Source organism: Anabrus simplex, chromosome 8 (genome assembly GCF_040414725.1).
Source record: "Anabrus simplex isolate iqAnaSimp1 chromosome 8, ASM4041472v1, whole genome shotgun sequence".
Lineage (NCBI taxonomy): Eukaryota > Metazoa > Arthropoda > Insecta > Orthoptera > Tettigoniidae > Anabrus > Anabrus simplex.
Genome location: NC_090272.1, coordinates 159,460,817 through 159,476,553, shown reverse-complemented (window position 1 = coordinate 159,476,553; position 15,737 = coordinate 159,460,817).

The window sequence follows — 15,737 nt, the reverse complement described above, 5'->3', positions numbered from 1 at the left end:
GAACGGCATTTACTGAATTTTCACGTGTCATTATGCTACTTAGTGAGATCTTTTCTGTACATAAGCACAAACGAAAGGGACTGTCTATAATTGAAATATTATGTGTAAAAGAAAAACCTGGAAAGCGTGTGTCCGTGACTAGTATTTCCACATTGTAAAAGAAAGTGTATCCGACATTCATTAAGAAACTTCTTTAAACGCATGTATTCTTTTGCGCCCACCTGATCGTCATTTTTGTACTTTCGTCGTTCGTCAATCAGGTCTAGTATATCCTGATTTTATCCATAGATTCTTTCATTTCTTCTTAACCTTTCTTCAGCAGGCTTATTGATCGCATTCACAAAGGCCCATTCTTCCTCCATCGTGTTTCTACAACCTTTTCAGTTATAATGCAACATGTTCCTTGAAACTATCCCTCACACTCTTGTCTTTCAACTTTTCTAGATCCGATCTCCTTGAATTCCTTCCTTTCTTCAATTTCTTCATCTTCAGATGGTATTTCATGACCAGCAAGTTGTGGTCAGAGTCCACGTCTGCTCCTGGGAAAGTCTTATAATCCAACATCTGGCTTCTGAATCTCTGCCTAATCATAATTAAGTCTATTTGATAATTTCCAATGTCTCCAGGTCTCGTCCAGGTATACATCTGTCGTTTGTGGTGTTTGAACCAAGTGTTAGAAAGGACTAAATTATGAACAGTGCAGAATATAACCAGCCGACTTACTCTTTCATTCCTTCGTCTCAATCTGAATTCCCCAACTGTGTTACCTTCTCTTTCTTGGCCTACCCTGCATTCCCGTCTCCCATGACAATGAGATTCCCGTCACCGTTTACATGTTGTATTACATCTTTTATCTCTTCATTTATCCTTCGATTTCTTCATCGTCCATTGAACTAGTAGGAATGTAGACCTGCATTATTGTGGTGGACAATGGCTTGGTACCTTATCTAGACAATAACACGCCTTTCACTATGCTGGTCGTATTAGATTAACCACTGCCCTATTTTTAATTCTCAATCCAACCAACTCCTGCGGTTCCCATGTTTGATTTTGTGTTGATAATTCTGTAGTCGCCCGACCAAAAATCCCGCTCTTCCTGCCAACATACTTCAGTTATACCAACTACATCCAACTTTAGTCTATCCATCTTCAGATTCTCTAACCTATCACAACGATTCAAAGTTCTAACATTTCACTTTCCGACTCGTAGAATGCCAGTATCCATCTTCTTGATGATTGCCTCCTCTCTTGTAGGCCCCACCTGGAGATCTGAATGGGGGACTATTTTTACCTCCGCAATATTTTCCCCGGCAAGAAGCCATCATCAGTACATCATTCATTCACACAGAGAGCTGCATGCCCTCGGGAATTACTTACGGCTGTAGTTTCCCGTTGCTTTCTTCCTTGTAACAGTATCAATACAGCTAAGCCATGTTAAACAGTACTACAAGGCCATATCAGTGAATCATCCATACTGCCGCTCTTGCAACTTCCGAGCGGCTGCTACCTCACTTTCGTTGAACCGTTCATTACTCTATCTCTTGACAGATATAATCCGATAGGGTTGCACCTACGGCTTGGCTATCTGCTTCATTGGGACACGCAAGCCTCCCCACCGTGGCAAGGTCATATGGTTCACAGAGGATGAATATAATATAATTTATCAATGCTAACGGAGGGCATTTCGAAAATTTAATGTAAGAAAGAGTTTCATATGGTACGCTGGTACGTTCTGTTCCTATGTGCTTTCCGTGATTAATGTGCTATGTACTGTAGTTCTCACATGGAAATAAAGCGTTTTTGGACCCATGCCTATATGACGTATTTTCTTCTTCTACGTGTTAGTAACGTGAGCTGAAAGTTGGGCCTACCTTATTGATACACCCTGTGTGCCGGCGTTAAGTTTCTTGTTCTACGGTCCCTCGGATTTCGACCTCAGCTGTTATTCCAATCCAGCCGAGAAGAATTAGCAACCATTAAGTTCATTTTATAAAGTGATTCTTAAAATTCTCCAAAGCCCAGTCGTCGTCTTACAGTTATGAATTAACCTAAGGTTGTGGGCCCCGATACAAGTTTGAAGCTCCTTTTTATACAGTCAAGGGGCGTGGCCAAAAGCAAAGCCTAAAATGGAGAGGTTCAAGGAATCAGGGACGGAAGTTAACATGGATATAATGATAACGGAGTAAAGTGGTCACGTCCTACGGAACATGGTTTCGGGAGTCGTCAAGCCATCTTATAAACAACTTTTAATCTCTGCTTACACTGATTTTAACTTAGAGAGGTCACTTCCTAATATAACATCATTCGGAAGTGTCCTCTTGTACATATCTTAAGTCAGACTTTTATAAATAGCTTAAACTTTATATAGCCTACAATGATTTTAAATTAGTGGGGACCGGGCGAGCTGGCCGTGCGCGTAGAGGCGCGCGGCTGTAAGCTTGCATCCGGGAGATAGTAGATTCGAATCCCACTATCGGCAGCCCTGAAGATGGTTTTCCGTGGTTTCCCATTTTCACACCAGGCAAATGCTGGGGCTGTACCTTAATTAAGGCCACGGCCGCTTCCTTCCAACTCCTAGGCCTTTCCTATCCCATCGTCGCCATAAGACCTATCTGTGTCGGTGCGACGTAAAGCCCCTAGCAAAAAAAAAAAATTGTGGGGTCTCTTCTTAAGGTAACATAGCTTAGAAGTGTCCGCTCGTAACACTTTTAATCTTCAGTTACATTGGTTTAGACTCAGAAAAAGTCACATGTATATTGGTTCAAAAAATTACAGCCTTGTTCCGTGGATTCTGGTGGTCTTTCTTTTTAAACGTGTTATTCTTAAAACTGATATCTATTTTCTTCGGCGACTGGACGTTAGAGACTACGACCATTGGAGAATATAACTCCGGTACTACGTAATAATATAAAAAAATTAGAGACATGTTGATGTCTAAATACAGTAATGATACATACAACTCCATTATAGACCGTTATGCCTTTCAGCTTTCAATCTGCAGGCCTCTGTCAATTTACTGAACGCCTCCACAATCCTCTATTTTAACTAGTTTTTGTTCAGTTCCCTACTTCATATCTTTAAATAATTAGAAACTGAGTCTAAATATTGTCGTCTTATTCTCTCTCTACTGATCTTACGCTCCTTAACCGAGTCCAATATTCTCCTATATAAGTTATGTTCCTCCATCCGCCACACATAACCCCCACCACCGAAGCGGGATTATGCGTACAGCTTCACCCATAGAGTTAATTCCTAACTTAACCTTTATTTCCTTTTTCCGAGTAACCTCCTGCCATTATTCCATCTGTTTTTACCAGTCATCAAGCTCACTAATGTCACGTCTCTTACTTCTAACTTATGAGTAAGTTATGCTGAGTCCATACAAGATTTCACTCCCGTAAAGCAAAATTTTTCTGAAAACAGACCGGGAGCTGACTTCTTTCTTACAGAATACTGCTAATCACAAGTGCGAGCTCAGGGCATAAGGTTTGATGCACCTTGATTCAATCTCATTATACAACCATCCTGGGAGAATACACATTCAAAATATCTGAAATTTTAATAATGGTATGGTAATATCCATATAGAAATGAATGGAAATTATTATTATTATTATTAATTATTAATTATTAATTAATTATTATTATTATTATCTTCCTTAGTTCATCCGTTTACCTTCCAGGGATGTTTATTCCTCGAACTCAGCAAAGGATCCACCCCTACTGACTCAAGGGCAGTGTTCTGGAGAGGGAAACTTTGGGTAGGCGTGATACAACTCGGTAGGAGAACCATTACCTGGCCTAGGCGGTCACACAGGTGTCTTGTAGGGGGATGGGAAGTTTGGAAAGATAGTCCCAAGGAGGCGGCCGTGGCCTTAAGTTAGGTATCATCCAGAACTTGGAAACCACGGAAAACCACTTCGTGGATGGCTGAGGTGGGAATTGAACGCCCCTCTACTCAGTTGACTTCCCGAGGCTGAGTGGACCCCGTTCCAATCCTCGTAACACGTTTTAAATTTCGTGGCAGAGCCGGGAATCGTACCCGGGCCTCCAGGGGATGGCAGCTAATCACACTAACCTCTACACCACAGAGGCGGAATAATAATAATAATAATAATAATAATAATAATAATAATAATAATAATAATAATAATAATAATAATAATAATAATAATACTGTAATAATAATAATAATAATAATAATAATAATAATAATAATAATAATAATAATAATAATAATAATAATAATAATAATAATAATAATAATAATAAAAGTAATCGAGATAATTTTTTCTCATTTTTTGTTTTAAGGAAGATTCACTATGTTATAAAAATAGGACAGAAATATCATTTAGGTGCTATGTGGCTGGGGATACACACGGAGGGTGTGTCATGGCTGAGTACTACCAGGACGACTTGAACTGACGTAGCTTCGATTCCCCGTCAGGAACTCAGAAAATTTAGAAATTAATTTCTACTTCTGGAGAGGTGCATGGTCCTTAGATTCACTCAGCATACACCAAAAAGAAGTGCTATTGTTGGTGATTATTGTTTCTAGAGGAAGTACAAGCAACTGGGCACACCAGCCTCTCCGACGATTAATCAGAGTAAAGCACTTAAGAGTAGTAGTGATCACTTCGATGCGGATATAGGCAAAAGAAAGGAAAGAGCCGCAGAGGACATTCAGATGCAAGATAAATATGGGCCTCGAAAAATCCAATACCATCGGGATAGGAAGAGAACAAGAGTTGACCGAGGGAGATCGGACATGGAAGATGAAAGTAAGGAGCTAATGAAAAGTGAATGAAACCTCGAAAGACAATTTTAAAAAGAAATACAATTATCTTTACGCCGAACCAACACAGATAGGTATTTTGGAGGCGATGGGACGGAAAAGGCCTAGGAGTGGGAAGGAATAGAGTGTGGTCTTCATTAAGGTACAGCTCCAGCTTTTACCTGGTGTGAAAATAGGAAACCACGGAAAACCATCTTAAGTTCTTCCGACAGTGGGGTTGAAACACACTATTTTCCGAATTGAAGATGATAGCAACGTGACGCAAACCGCGTAGCCACTCGCTCGGTACTCCCAAGAGGAGAGCCCTTGGTTGTTCCCCTTTCATTCGATTCTTACCGGGGATTAATTGTACCGCCCTCACACACAGTAATCACCAGAAATGACTTCCAGCCACAGTTTAATTTACTCTACTCCTCTCATGAACTTAAAACACGATCGACTACTACACTCTCAATTCCTGTGCATCGTTCATCACCATTTAACCGCTCCTTTGCAGTGTCCGGTGCAAGGCTATGGAATTCTCTTTCAATCAATGTCAGGAATTACACTTCTTTAGCTTCTTTCAAGCGGTCTTGTCGAGATTACCTACTAAATGTATAATCAGCTTGTATGAATGGCAGTATGGATGGAAGAATGAATAAGGTTAGGATTTATATTTTGTTATATTATTGCATTATTCTGTTTTATGAAGTTTATTTTAGATAATGCGTGGTCAAGTGTAAGAGAGGGCCGTGAGCCTTAACTTAGCCGCAAATGCAGGCATGAAATAAATAAATAAAAATAAATAAATAAATAAATAAATAAATAAATAAATTAATTAATTAATTAATTAATTAATTAATTAATTAATTAATTAATTAATTAATTAATTAAATTAATTAATTAAATGAATAAATAAATAAATAAATAAATAAATAAATAAATGCCCCTAAGTGCTGAGGTTAAGAATAATGGAAGCCTTTACCTTGCACTCCTCCAGGGTCCTTAATAACTTGTACGGAGACGGTTTTATGATGATGATAATAATAATAACGTAGAAAGAGCCACCAGACTCCATAAGGCGTGGAATTACTACAACACAAGAGTCATATCGCATAATACAAATTACGACACTAAAGGACAGTTGTTTTGCCGGAACCTTTATAAGCCTCGGAAAACTTATCTCTTGGAGGTCACTCTAAAATTATAGAAATTGAAAAGCAAGAAAGGAAAATTCTCATGGAAATGTACTGACCCACGAGAGAAAATGGAATGTGGATTATGAGGAGAACAGCGGACGCCTACTCATGAACTGCCAGGTTCACTGACGCCGAACACAAAAGCCGCCTGAAATTCTATGGCCATATCTATAGAATCGACAATGACAGACTCACCAAAACATTATTTAAAGTAATAAACTCAAAGAAGGTCAAAATTACTGGCTAGAAGAAATTAAGGCAGACCTCCAAGAAATGCATATCACGGACGACATCATAGAAGATCGTGGAGCCTTCAGTGCAATAGTAGCCAAGCACAAATTTGTGGAGAAACCTAAAAGGAAGTGGTTCACAGAACGCAAGATGCAACACAGTGCATTCGTGAAGAGATTTTGGGAGGATAAAAAAGGAGAAAACTATCCGGCCAACGAACAAGTTCAAACGCGCTCTTTGAATGGGCATAACGAAGAAAGAAGATGAATAAGAATAAGAGAAAGAATACAGTAAAACCTTATTAACACGAATTTGCACCGGGTGAGTTGGCCGTGAGGCTAGGAGCGCGCAGCTGTGAGCTCGCATCCGGGAGATAGTGGGTTCGAATCCCACTGTCGGCAGCCCTGAAGATGGTTTTCCGTGGTTTCCCATTTTCACACCAGGCAAATGCTGGGGCTGTACCTTAATCAAGGCTACGGCCGCTTCCTTCCCATTCCTAGGTCTTTCCTGTCCCATCGTCGCCATAAGACCTATCTGTGTCGGTGCGACGTAAAGCAAAATTTAAAAAAAGATAGCACGAATTCGCCTAAGACGAACACTCGGTTAACGTGGAGAAAATGTTGGTTCCTGCAGAGAATTTATCATCTTTCGAAGAAGGTCTCCTCTTTTAAGACGAATTTCGGTTACCATGAACTTCGAACACTTTTTTTGACCCCTGCATCATTATATCACGCTTAACGCGAATCAGCGACGCTGTTTATTGTGTCGTTCCTTTGCTAAGAATGCAGCAGATGCGCGTCGTTGAAAATAGACCATTGTCAAAGCGTAGCTTATTTGGAAGTTACAAGAAGAGTAAGTGGGTTAATACTGTGTTTCTTGGTGCAATTAGATCGACAATCATTGACGTTAGCGAGTGGGCAATCAACTTGTATTCTTATCATACAAACTCATTTCAATATTGTTTACCTTAAACGTACGAAAACATTATTAAGAACAATTATTCTACCTAGCCACCAGGGAATTTAACCATCTCATTTTTGAACGTTTTACTGCAACATCCGATGCCACCGCTCTGTTTGAAGAAGCTATGAATACAACTGGCTGTAAATGACAGCGAAATATACTTTATATTTTCTCCTGAAAATGACTTGTGATTACCTTAACAGTTATTTGTGTAGTGCCATGTACTGCACAAGGCACCAGTACTCTACAACACTGTACTGTAAACATTGATATTCTAACCCCTAGATTTTGGGTATTCGTTTAACAGGATTTTCCTAACACACAATCTTGATTTTCCGGTCCCTTGAACTTAGTCTAAACGAGATTTTACTGTAATAATAATAGTAAAAATAATAATAATAATAATAATAATAATAATAATAATAATAATAATAATAATAATAATAATAATAGTAACACCTGTTGTTATACATGCACTGTAAAGCTGCGTTTAGAATAGATGTCATGAGTCCTCCACAGGAGATTAGTTGGATCCCCTACCTTTCCACCATCAGGTAATACTCAAGGGTTGTTCTTGAGTAAATAAATGGAGAAGTAGTTTCTTGTTGCTTTCCTCACACAACTAAAATAATTACATATCAATCTGTCAGCCCACTGAAACGTATTCACCTAGACACTACAATCTGTACTTCTGCGCTATTCATGATAGGGACTTATTGCATGAGTACTGGTGATAGTAACATTTCTCACATTTTCAAAGCGAAAGATGAAAATGAAAAACTTATTGTAGTTCGTGGTAGAAGACATAGTGCAGGTTGCTAAGTGATGAATGTGAGCGGAAGTACAGAAAGTGAACAATAAGCATCCTCTGCGGTACTGTATATGGCGTGGCAAGAAATTTAGGACAAGTGGCACTTGACATACTCGTTCTCATGTGTAGAGAACGGGATCCAGTTTCCACACGGAAACGTGCAACGTATTGTAATGAAATTTCAAACTCGAATTCCGGTAGCTTCTGAAATCCCGCAGCAATTAGCTATCTCATTGTTCAGCCTCTGGATGCGTGCGGACAAGTTTCAGTAGACTTCTTTGCGTGTCTTGCAATTTGGGAACACTATAAACTACATTCCAAACAAGACAATGGCTGAGTAATGTGCGAATGCGGTACATTTGTTTTTATTACAACAACACTACTTGAAGTGTCATGTCCTTTGTTTTACTGACCGCATTATTCCAGTGAGATGCCTCAATTTGTGGCCCTGTACCAACCTCACGAGGCGGCATGATTCACGTAAACGTTTTAGCCTAGGATCTTCAAGATAAAGATGAGGTTAGACGGCCACGTGACAGTGATAATAATAATAATAATAATAATAATAATAATAATAATAATAATAATAATAATAATAATAATAATAATAATAATAATAATAATAATAATAATAATAATAATAATAATAATAATAATCATCGTCGTCGTAGTATGGCTTCTACTACCATGAACAGACATTTCGAAAGTCGGCATTTAGGCTTCTTGCTGTCAACGTGGAAAATTTATTATTTGGCTTTCGGTCATATTAGCCATAGAGCCAGAAAAATATTGAGCATTATTAATAACATAGTTGCTTAATATACCTGAATGAGAGAAGAACACTAATATAATTGGTGAAGAAATTAGCAAAGGAACGGAATTGTGAAAATCTTTTGAATCAAATCGTATCGGAAACAGTTGAACATTCATTCTAATTTAAAATAAATAAATAAATAAATAAATAAATAAATAAATAAATAAATAAATAAATAAATAAATAAATAAATAAATAAATAAATAAATAAATAAATAAATAAATAAATAAATAAATAAATAAATAAATAAATAAATAAATAAATAAATAAATAAATAAATAAATAAATAAATAAATAAATAAATAAATAAATAAATAAATAAATAAAATCTATAACTATATAACGTCGCTATTTCTGATATATTTAGGTAAAGATCGGGTATATGCTAAAACCGAATAGAGAAAGTATACCAGGCACGTTTATACGGTGGAGTTCAAATTATTATTTTTTAGGACAACAATGATCGTGCTCGACTGTGCTTTATACAGACAAATATAAAATGATACAAATTTACTACACTCTGGGGATCATATATACATGTGGAGGAGTTCAATTTAATTGCATCAGACATTTGGCATGGCGTCCATGTACACATTGAATGCTTCTTCTTCTTCTTCTTCTCCTCCTCCTTATTCTTCTTCTTCTTCTTCTTCTTCTTCTTTTTCTTCGTTTAGATCTACAATGGACCACGTGGCTCTTAAATCTGGTGAGATTCTTTTTCTTCTCAGCCCAGTATTCCTTCATTCTAGCGCTATAGATGACTTTTCTTTCTTGAGTCAATTTCACTCCTACTCCTGGACGCAGTGATTTAGCTGTTAATGACTGGAGAGAGTCAGATGTCTTGATTAACATTCTGCACTTTTATCGGCTTTAAGTGTCAGTGTGATGAATGTTTATGTATTGTAGGTCTTTACGAACTAAATTCTTCCATTTGGCATTTGTTGCTTTCCCTCTAGATACGGTGTTGAAGATCCATGAAGTGAGTCTCTGGCTGTCCATCCTGACTATGTGATCATAGATCATCAGTCTTCTCTTCCTCATAGCTGTTGTAATGCTCTCTATTTTACTGTAAAGCTCCTTGTTGTGCCTGATTATGTACCCATCTCCTTTAATGGGACCCATGATCCTTCTGAGGATCTTTCTCTCTTTCAGTTCCAGTTTTCTGAGTGGTCCTTCCCAGGTCATGTTTAGGCATTCTGAGACGTACAGTACAGATGGTGTTACTATGGTATTTTGTATCTATGTTTAAGATTCAAGGAGAGGGATTTGGACTTGTTCATGTTCTTATAAAGATGATAAGTTCTTTCTAATTTGGTACATCTGCACTTCACTGAAGGTCCTCATTGTTATTTGGAATTATCCATTCTCCAAGATATTTGAATCAGTTGGTCTTTCGTATTATTCTGTCCCTCAAAGAAATAAATTTGGGCGGTTCTCTAGGATAGACAAGGAAGAGTGAAGGAAGTGGCCGCGGCCTTATGTTAGGTACCATCCCGGCATTTGCCTGGAGGAGAAGTGGGAAACCACGGAAAACCACTTCGAGAATGGCTGAGGTGGGAATCGAACGCCGTGTACTCAGTTGACCTCCCGAGGCTGAGTGGACCCTATTCCAGCCCTCGTACCACTTTTGAAATTTCGTGGCAGAGGCGGAAATCGAACCCGGGCCTCAGGGGGTGGCAGCTAATCACACTAACCACTACACCACAGAGGCGGACGCGAAAATTATTATGTACATGTATTATAACTTCCTTAGAAGAATATCAGAGACTTAAGAAAAGTCAAGTCTTCGTAAAGGATACCTGGAAGTGTACGAAATTAACATTTTAAAAAGGCATGACGTAATAACGTTTCGAAGCCTCACTGCTCCATGTAACCTATCCACGTACATTTAAGATGCCTGTTTCCGCCGCAGCTACTTCCTACGTGAACGTCCAGCTCTTACAACTCTGTATTCACGATGAGAGCGAAAGGTCTCGCTTCATAAAGTTACTGTGTTACAGCATTATGGTTCAGTTTTATGAATTTATTGAACGCTGGAATGGTAGTAATTACATGGCGTAAGCTATTACACCTGTTGTACAGCATTTGCATGCCATAGACTATAAAATACTGTGAGAAAACACGTCTCTATCAATTTCGATGTGATGAGACTATACAAAATGGCGGTGAATTGACATGTCTGTATATGGTCCTAATCTATAACGTTTTCTATGATATCATGACCACCCTTTTCTAGCGAAAGAAAATGGCCTTTGAACCAATCAAGTGGGCAATTCTCTACCGACAGCTAAAAGAGTGGCTATGGTTTGTACAGTACAGTAACATTTCGTAAAAATGACTGGAGTAATGGACTCCACTCTACAGAAAATGGTAGGCTACAGTGTTTTTGAGATGGGCCCACTTACTGCCTCTTGTACCGCTTTTTCATTGTGCGGGGAAGTCTATATCAGGCTAACTGCACATAAAGTTGCCGTAACATTGTCCTAGCTGGTTGCATATGTCATCATCATCATCATCTGTTTACCCTCCAGGTTCGGTTTTTCCCTCGGACTTAGCGAGGGATCCCACCTCTACCGCCTCAAGGGCAGTGTCCTGGAGCTTCAGACTCTTGGTCGGGGGATACAACTGGGGAGTATGACCAGTACCTCGCCCAGGCGGCCTCACCTGCTATGCTGAACAGGGGCCTTGTGGAGGGATGGGAAGATTGGAAGGGATAGGCAAGGAAGAGGGAAGGAAGTGGCCGTGGCCTTAAGTTAGGTACCATCCCGGCATTCGCCTGGAGGAGAAGTGGGAAACCACGGAAAACCACTTCCAGGATGGCTGAGGTGGGAATCGAACTCACCTCTACTCAGTTGACCTCCCGAGGCTGAGTGGACCCCGTTCCAGCCCTCGTACCACTTTTCAAATTTCGTGGCAGAGCCGGGAATCGAACCCGGGCCTCCGGGGGTGGCAGCTAATCACGCTAACCACTACACCACAGAGGCGGACCTGGTTGCATATGTTCGGGAAAAAATAGGGACAGCTGTACCAACCAGTATATCTGTGCCCTTGGTCTGGATCCCATCGGCTCTCTTGTCAATTTTGATCGCAGAATGTTAGTCAACTAACCATAAAGAAAGCAAAGTCACTCAGTCCATGAAAGCCCCTCAAAAAGTAGAAAATAGAGGCTTCATTTATTTATAACCTCGTCAATTAATATGATAGAGTACTTTGCCATATGCCCTCCTCCCCATCTAGGGATCAACTTGGTACTCATTTTTAATGTAGGCTGAGTACATCTTTGAACCATTGCCTCTCTAGTAGAGAAAGAATAGTTTCAATTGTTTTCTGAAAGGGAACCAAACACACCTATAGCACCTGGGATAGGCAGCCCTTTAAAATGGCAAATATTTATTCCTTATTATATTTGTGTTGGATTTCAATAATGCAGTCTGTTCCCTTTTTCTACGAGTAAACAATCTCTATCAGAGTTCGGATATTGACATGAATATTACAGTTTAAATTACGGGAGTTAACATCTTGGCAAAGTGTACTCCTAAGTGCGCTGTACCATTTTTATTTCTTCATAATATGTAAAGCCTTGCAATTCCTAAGTCATTCAACAAGTTTTCTTTAAGCTTCCGTTAAATATTTAATTAGTAACATTTCATCACTACCTGCATACGATAATGAAATATCAGTCAAAAGTAAATCGAAAACAGATGTATACATGATTAGGGAGACACATATAAAGTATTCATTCCATATGTTCGGGTAATAACTTTCTACTAACCAACCAACTTGTTCGTAGAAATATGAACTGTGCGGTAGAGATTCGCGTGCCGCCCGACTTCAGGTCGATCACGAAGTAACTAAACTGAGGTCAACGTGAGGAGCATTGCACTTTAGTGGGGTGGTGGCCTTCGTGAAGAAAGTGGGTGGTATTTAGAGCACCTCTAGAAGGTCGAAAATGCCTTTCCTTTCTCTATAAATGGCTCTTACGGTGTATTAACTACATAAACTACGAGTAACTGGTTCCTTCTGATATTAATCCTTGAGTGGCTGAGATGATACAAATTGAAATTAATTGTCGACATAATTGTTCTGGAGGAAAAATCACTGGCCGTCGAGTCATCCCTTCTCTTCCAGAGTCAATAGGTTTAGTACAGCACCATTCATAAATGTTGAAACGCCGTAAATGAGTCGCGATGAGGGTTTGGGTGTACGTACCAGATAGATAAATATTTTTAGACATTTTATGCAACTGGCTTGTTAGCGATCATTGAAAAGGAACATGTACTACGGAATCAATCTTTTATATTGTCGTAAACTTGAGTGTCATAAATAAAAAATAAGTAAATAAGCAAATAATGTAGTAAATAAATACATAAATAAATAAAAATCAAAGGGTGTTAAACGGAAGTCTTCCAAGTACGGCGCTGTACTTCCATTAAGCATATTTTGTTATTGCGACTGTATTCTGTAACTGAACGACCACATTATTTTCCGTGAGGATCCAACAAGCTCATAATACCTGTCTTCGATTTATTATTGATACAGCCTACTGATGTTCGCATTATCTCTGCGGAGTTCTCCGGATCCACACATCTCTTCTGTGTGCCGGAATCATCACTCTATTACATTACTGCATCGCATATTGACCCTAAATACCCCACAACCTTGCCTCTCAGTTCGTTACTTGTCATCTACCAGCCTGCACGTGAGATCCTCGTTCGGTTCTGTGATAAGTACAGAAGACCCGTTCATTGATTAACTGGCTACAACAAGTCTCCGCAAGCCGTACCGTTTGATATTACTTTTGTTTCTTCACACAAAAAAGGAAATTTTCTGGGAATTTGAATCATAACGTAAATGTATTGAACATTCCTAGGGATATGAAACACGCCTTTCATTTTAAAAACTTGAGAATTTCATTTTTGATAGAATGATGAGATCGAAATCACCCATCAGGAAAGATTGATTTTTGTAGTTTTCCAAACATTAGGGGCTATGTCGTGATTACATTCTACCGTATGCAACAAATGTATTCAAAGTGTGTTCCAACACGTGCAACTTAAATGCGCAGAACATAAATATACGGAACATTGAATTATTGTCATTTGCTAATATCGCTCCCTATAATGCGATCGCATCAAAGCAGGCACAGGACTTAGTTCAGTCTTATGCCAGTAGATGATGTTTTAATGTTTCTACTTGCTTCAAAATGACAACCTCACTGTGTTGAATGAGAAAGATTTTTTAAAAATCAGTTATCGCTTTCAGCACGCGAACACTTCAAAACAGGCAGTAGGCCTTGGTTCAGTCTTATGCTAATAGATGACGTTAATGTTATTACGTGCAACAAAATGATAATCTGACCTCGTTGAATGAGAGGAAATTTATCGAGAACGAAGCAAGCATACGAAATTCTATCTCACCAAAATCATAATATCACTACGATGGAAACACCTAAAACGAAGAACCCACGATCAAAATTTGTTTTCATTCTTCAAACTCAAAGGAAAGCGGTCTATCTCGTGCTTATCGAATGTGGTTTCATGCGCCAGAAAAACAGTACTTTTCATAAAAAGATCAAGTATGATGGACATCATTGCATTGTTCTTGTAACCTATATCTGGTACAAGTTTCAGCTTCTCAAACGTTCTCATTTTCTCAGTATCTCTGTGGAAGGCAACAGACGTCCGTAGTTCGAGCTCACGCTGATAGGCGATAGCTATGGCTGGGTACGTCTTCATGGTGAGTATGAGATTCACTTCGCTGAAATGAACGTATTTTCTTTAAAACAGAACAAAAGTTGTGATCGTGAGAGGTTCATTGTATTTTTATTTTAGAGGGGAGAGAGGTGGTGGTGGTCATTATTGTTTTAAGAGAAAGTACAACTAGGCAACCATCCTCTATATAACACTAATCTGAGAGGAAAAATTGGAAGGGATCCGACACGTTGAAAATGAAGCCATCGGCCAAAGAATGATAAGGGCCACGAAGGGCGTGAAAATGAAAGAATCCCTAGGCCTTGTGTGCTCTAATACCGTCCGGGTCGGAAAGGAACTAGGGTTGACCAAGGGGGGCCTGATAAGCTAGATGAAAGTGAGCAATGTGGCACAAGTAAGTGGAAGCAATGCCAGGACCCAGCTTAGGGCTCCGTGGTCGCCAACCCACGCTCAAAAGTTCAGAGCCCTTGGGGTCTCTTTTAGTCGCCTCTTACGATAGGCGAGATATACCGTGGGTGTTATTTTCTTTTCTTTTTTTGCTATTTGCTTTACGTCGCACCGACACAGATAGGTCTTATGGCGACGATGGGATAGGAAAGGCCTAGGAATGGGAAGGAAGCAGCCGTGGCCTTAATTAAGGTACAGCCCCAGTTTTGCTTCGTGTGAAAATGGGAAACCACGGCAAACCATCGTCAGGGCCGCCGATAACGGGGCTCGAACCCACTATCTTCCGATTACTGGATACTGGCCGCACTTAAGTGACTGCAGCTATCGAGCTCGGTGTGGGTGTTATTCTAACGCCCCCACCCACTGGGGGTAAAAGAGAGGGAACAATTTATAACTGGTACCAAGATCAGCTGGTAAAGCATTCTCGTTTCCTCACTATTGCTTTGAATGACAGACGAAACAGGGATTTTACGAGGGCGAATCAAAAAGTAAGTTACACTTTCAAGTTATGGCCATTTATGAAACCACCTACAAGTAGGCAACACGGCTATGACAACATGCACTGTAAGTTAACTTTTCCATATAGTCCTCAAGAGACTGTAAACATTTCTAGGAACGGTTAGCCAACTTTTCAATTCCAGATGCGTAGAAAACACCTCCAGCGCTATGTAACCACTTGGAAACAGCTCCTTTCACCTCCTCAACGTTTCGGAATCGTCGTCTACCGAGATCCTACTTCAGGTTACCAGTCATATGATAATCGCATGGTGCTAAGTTTGGACTGTAT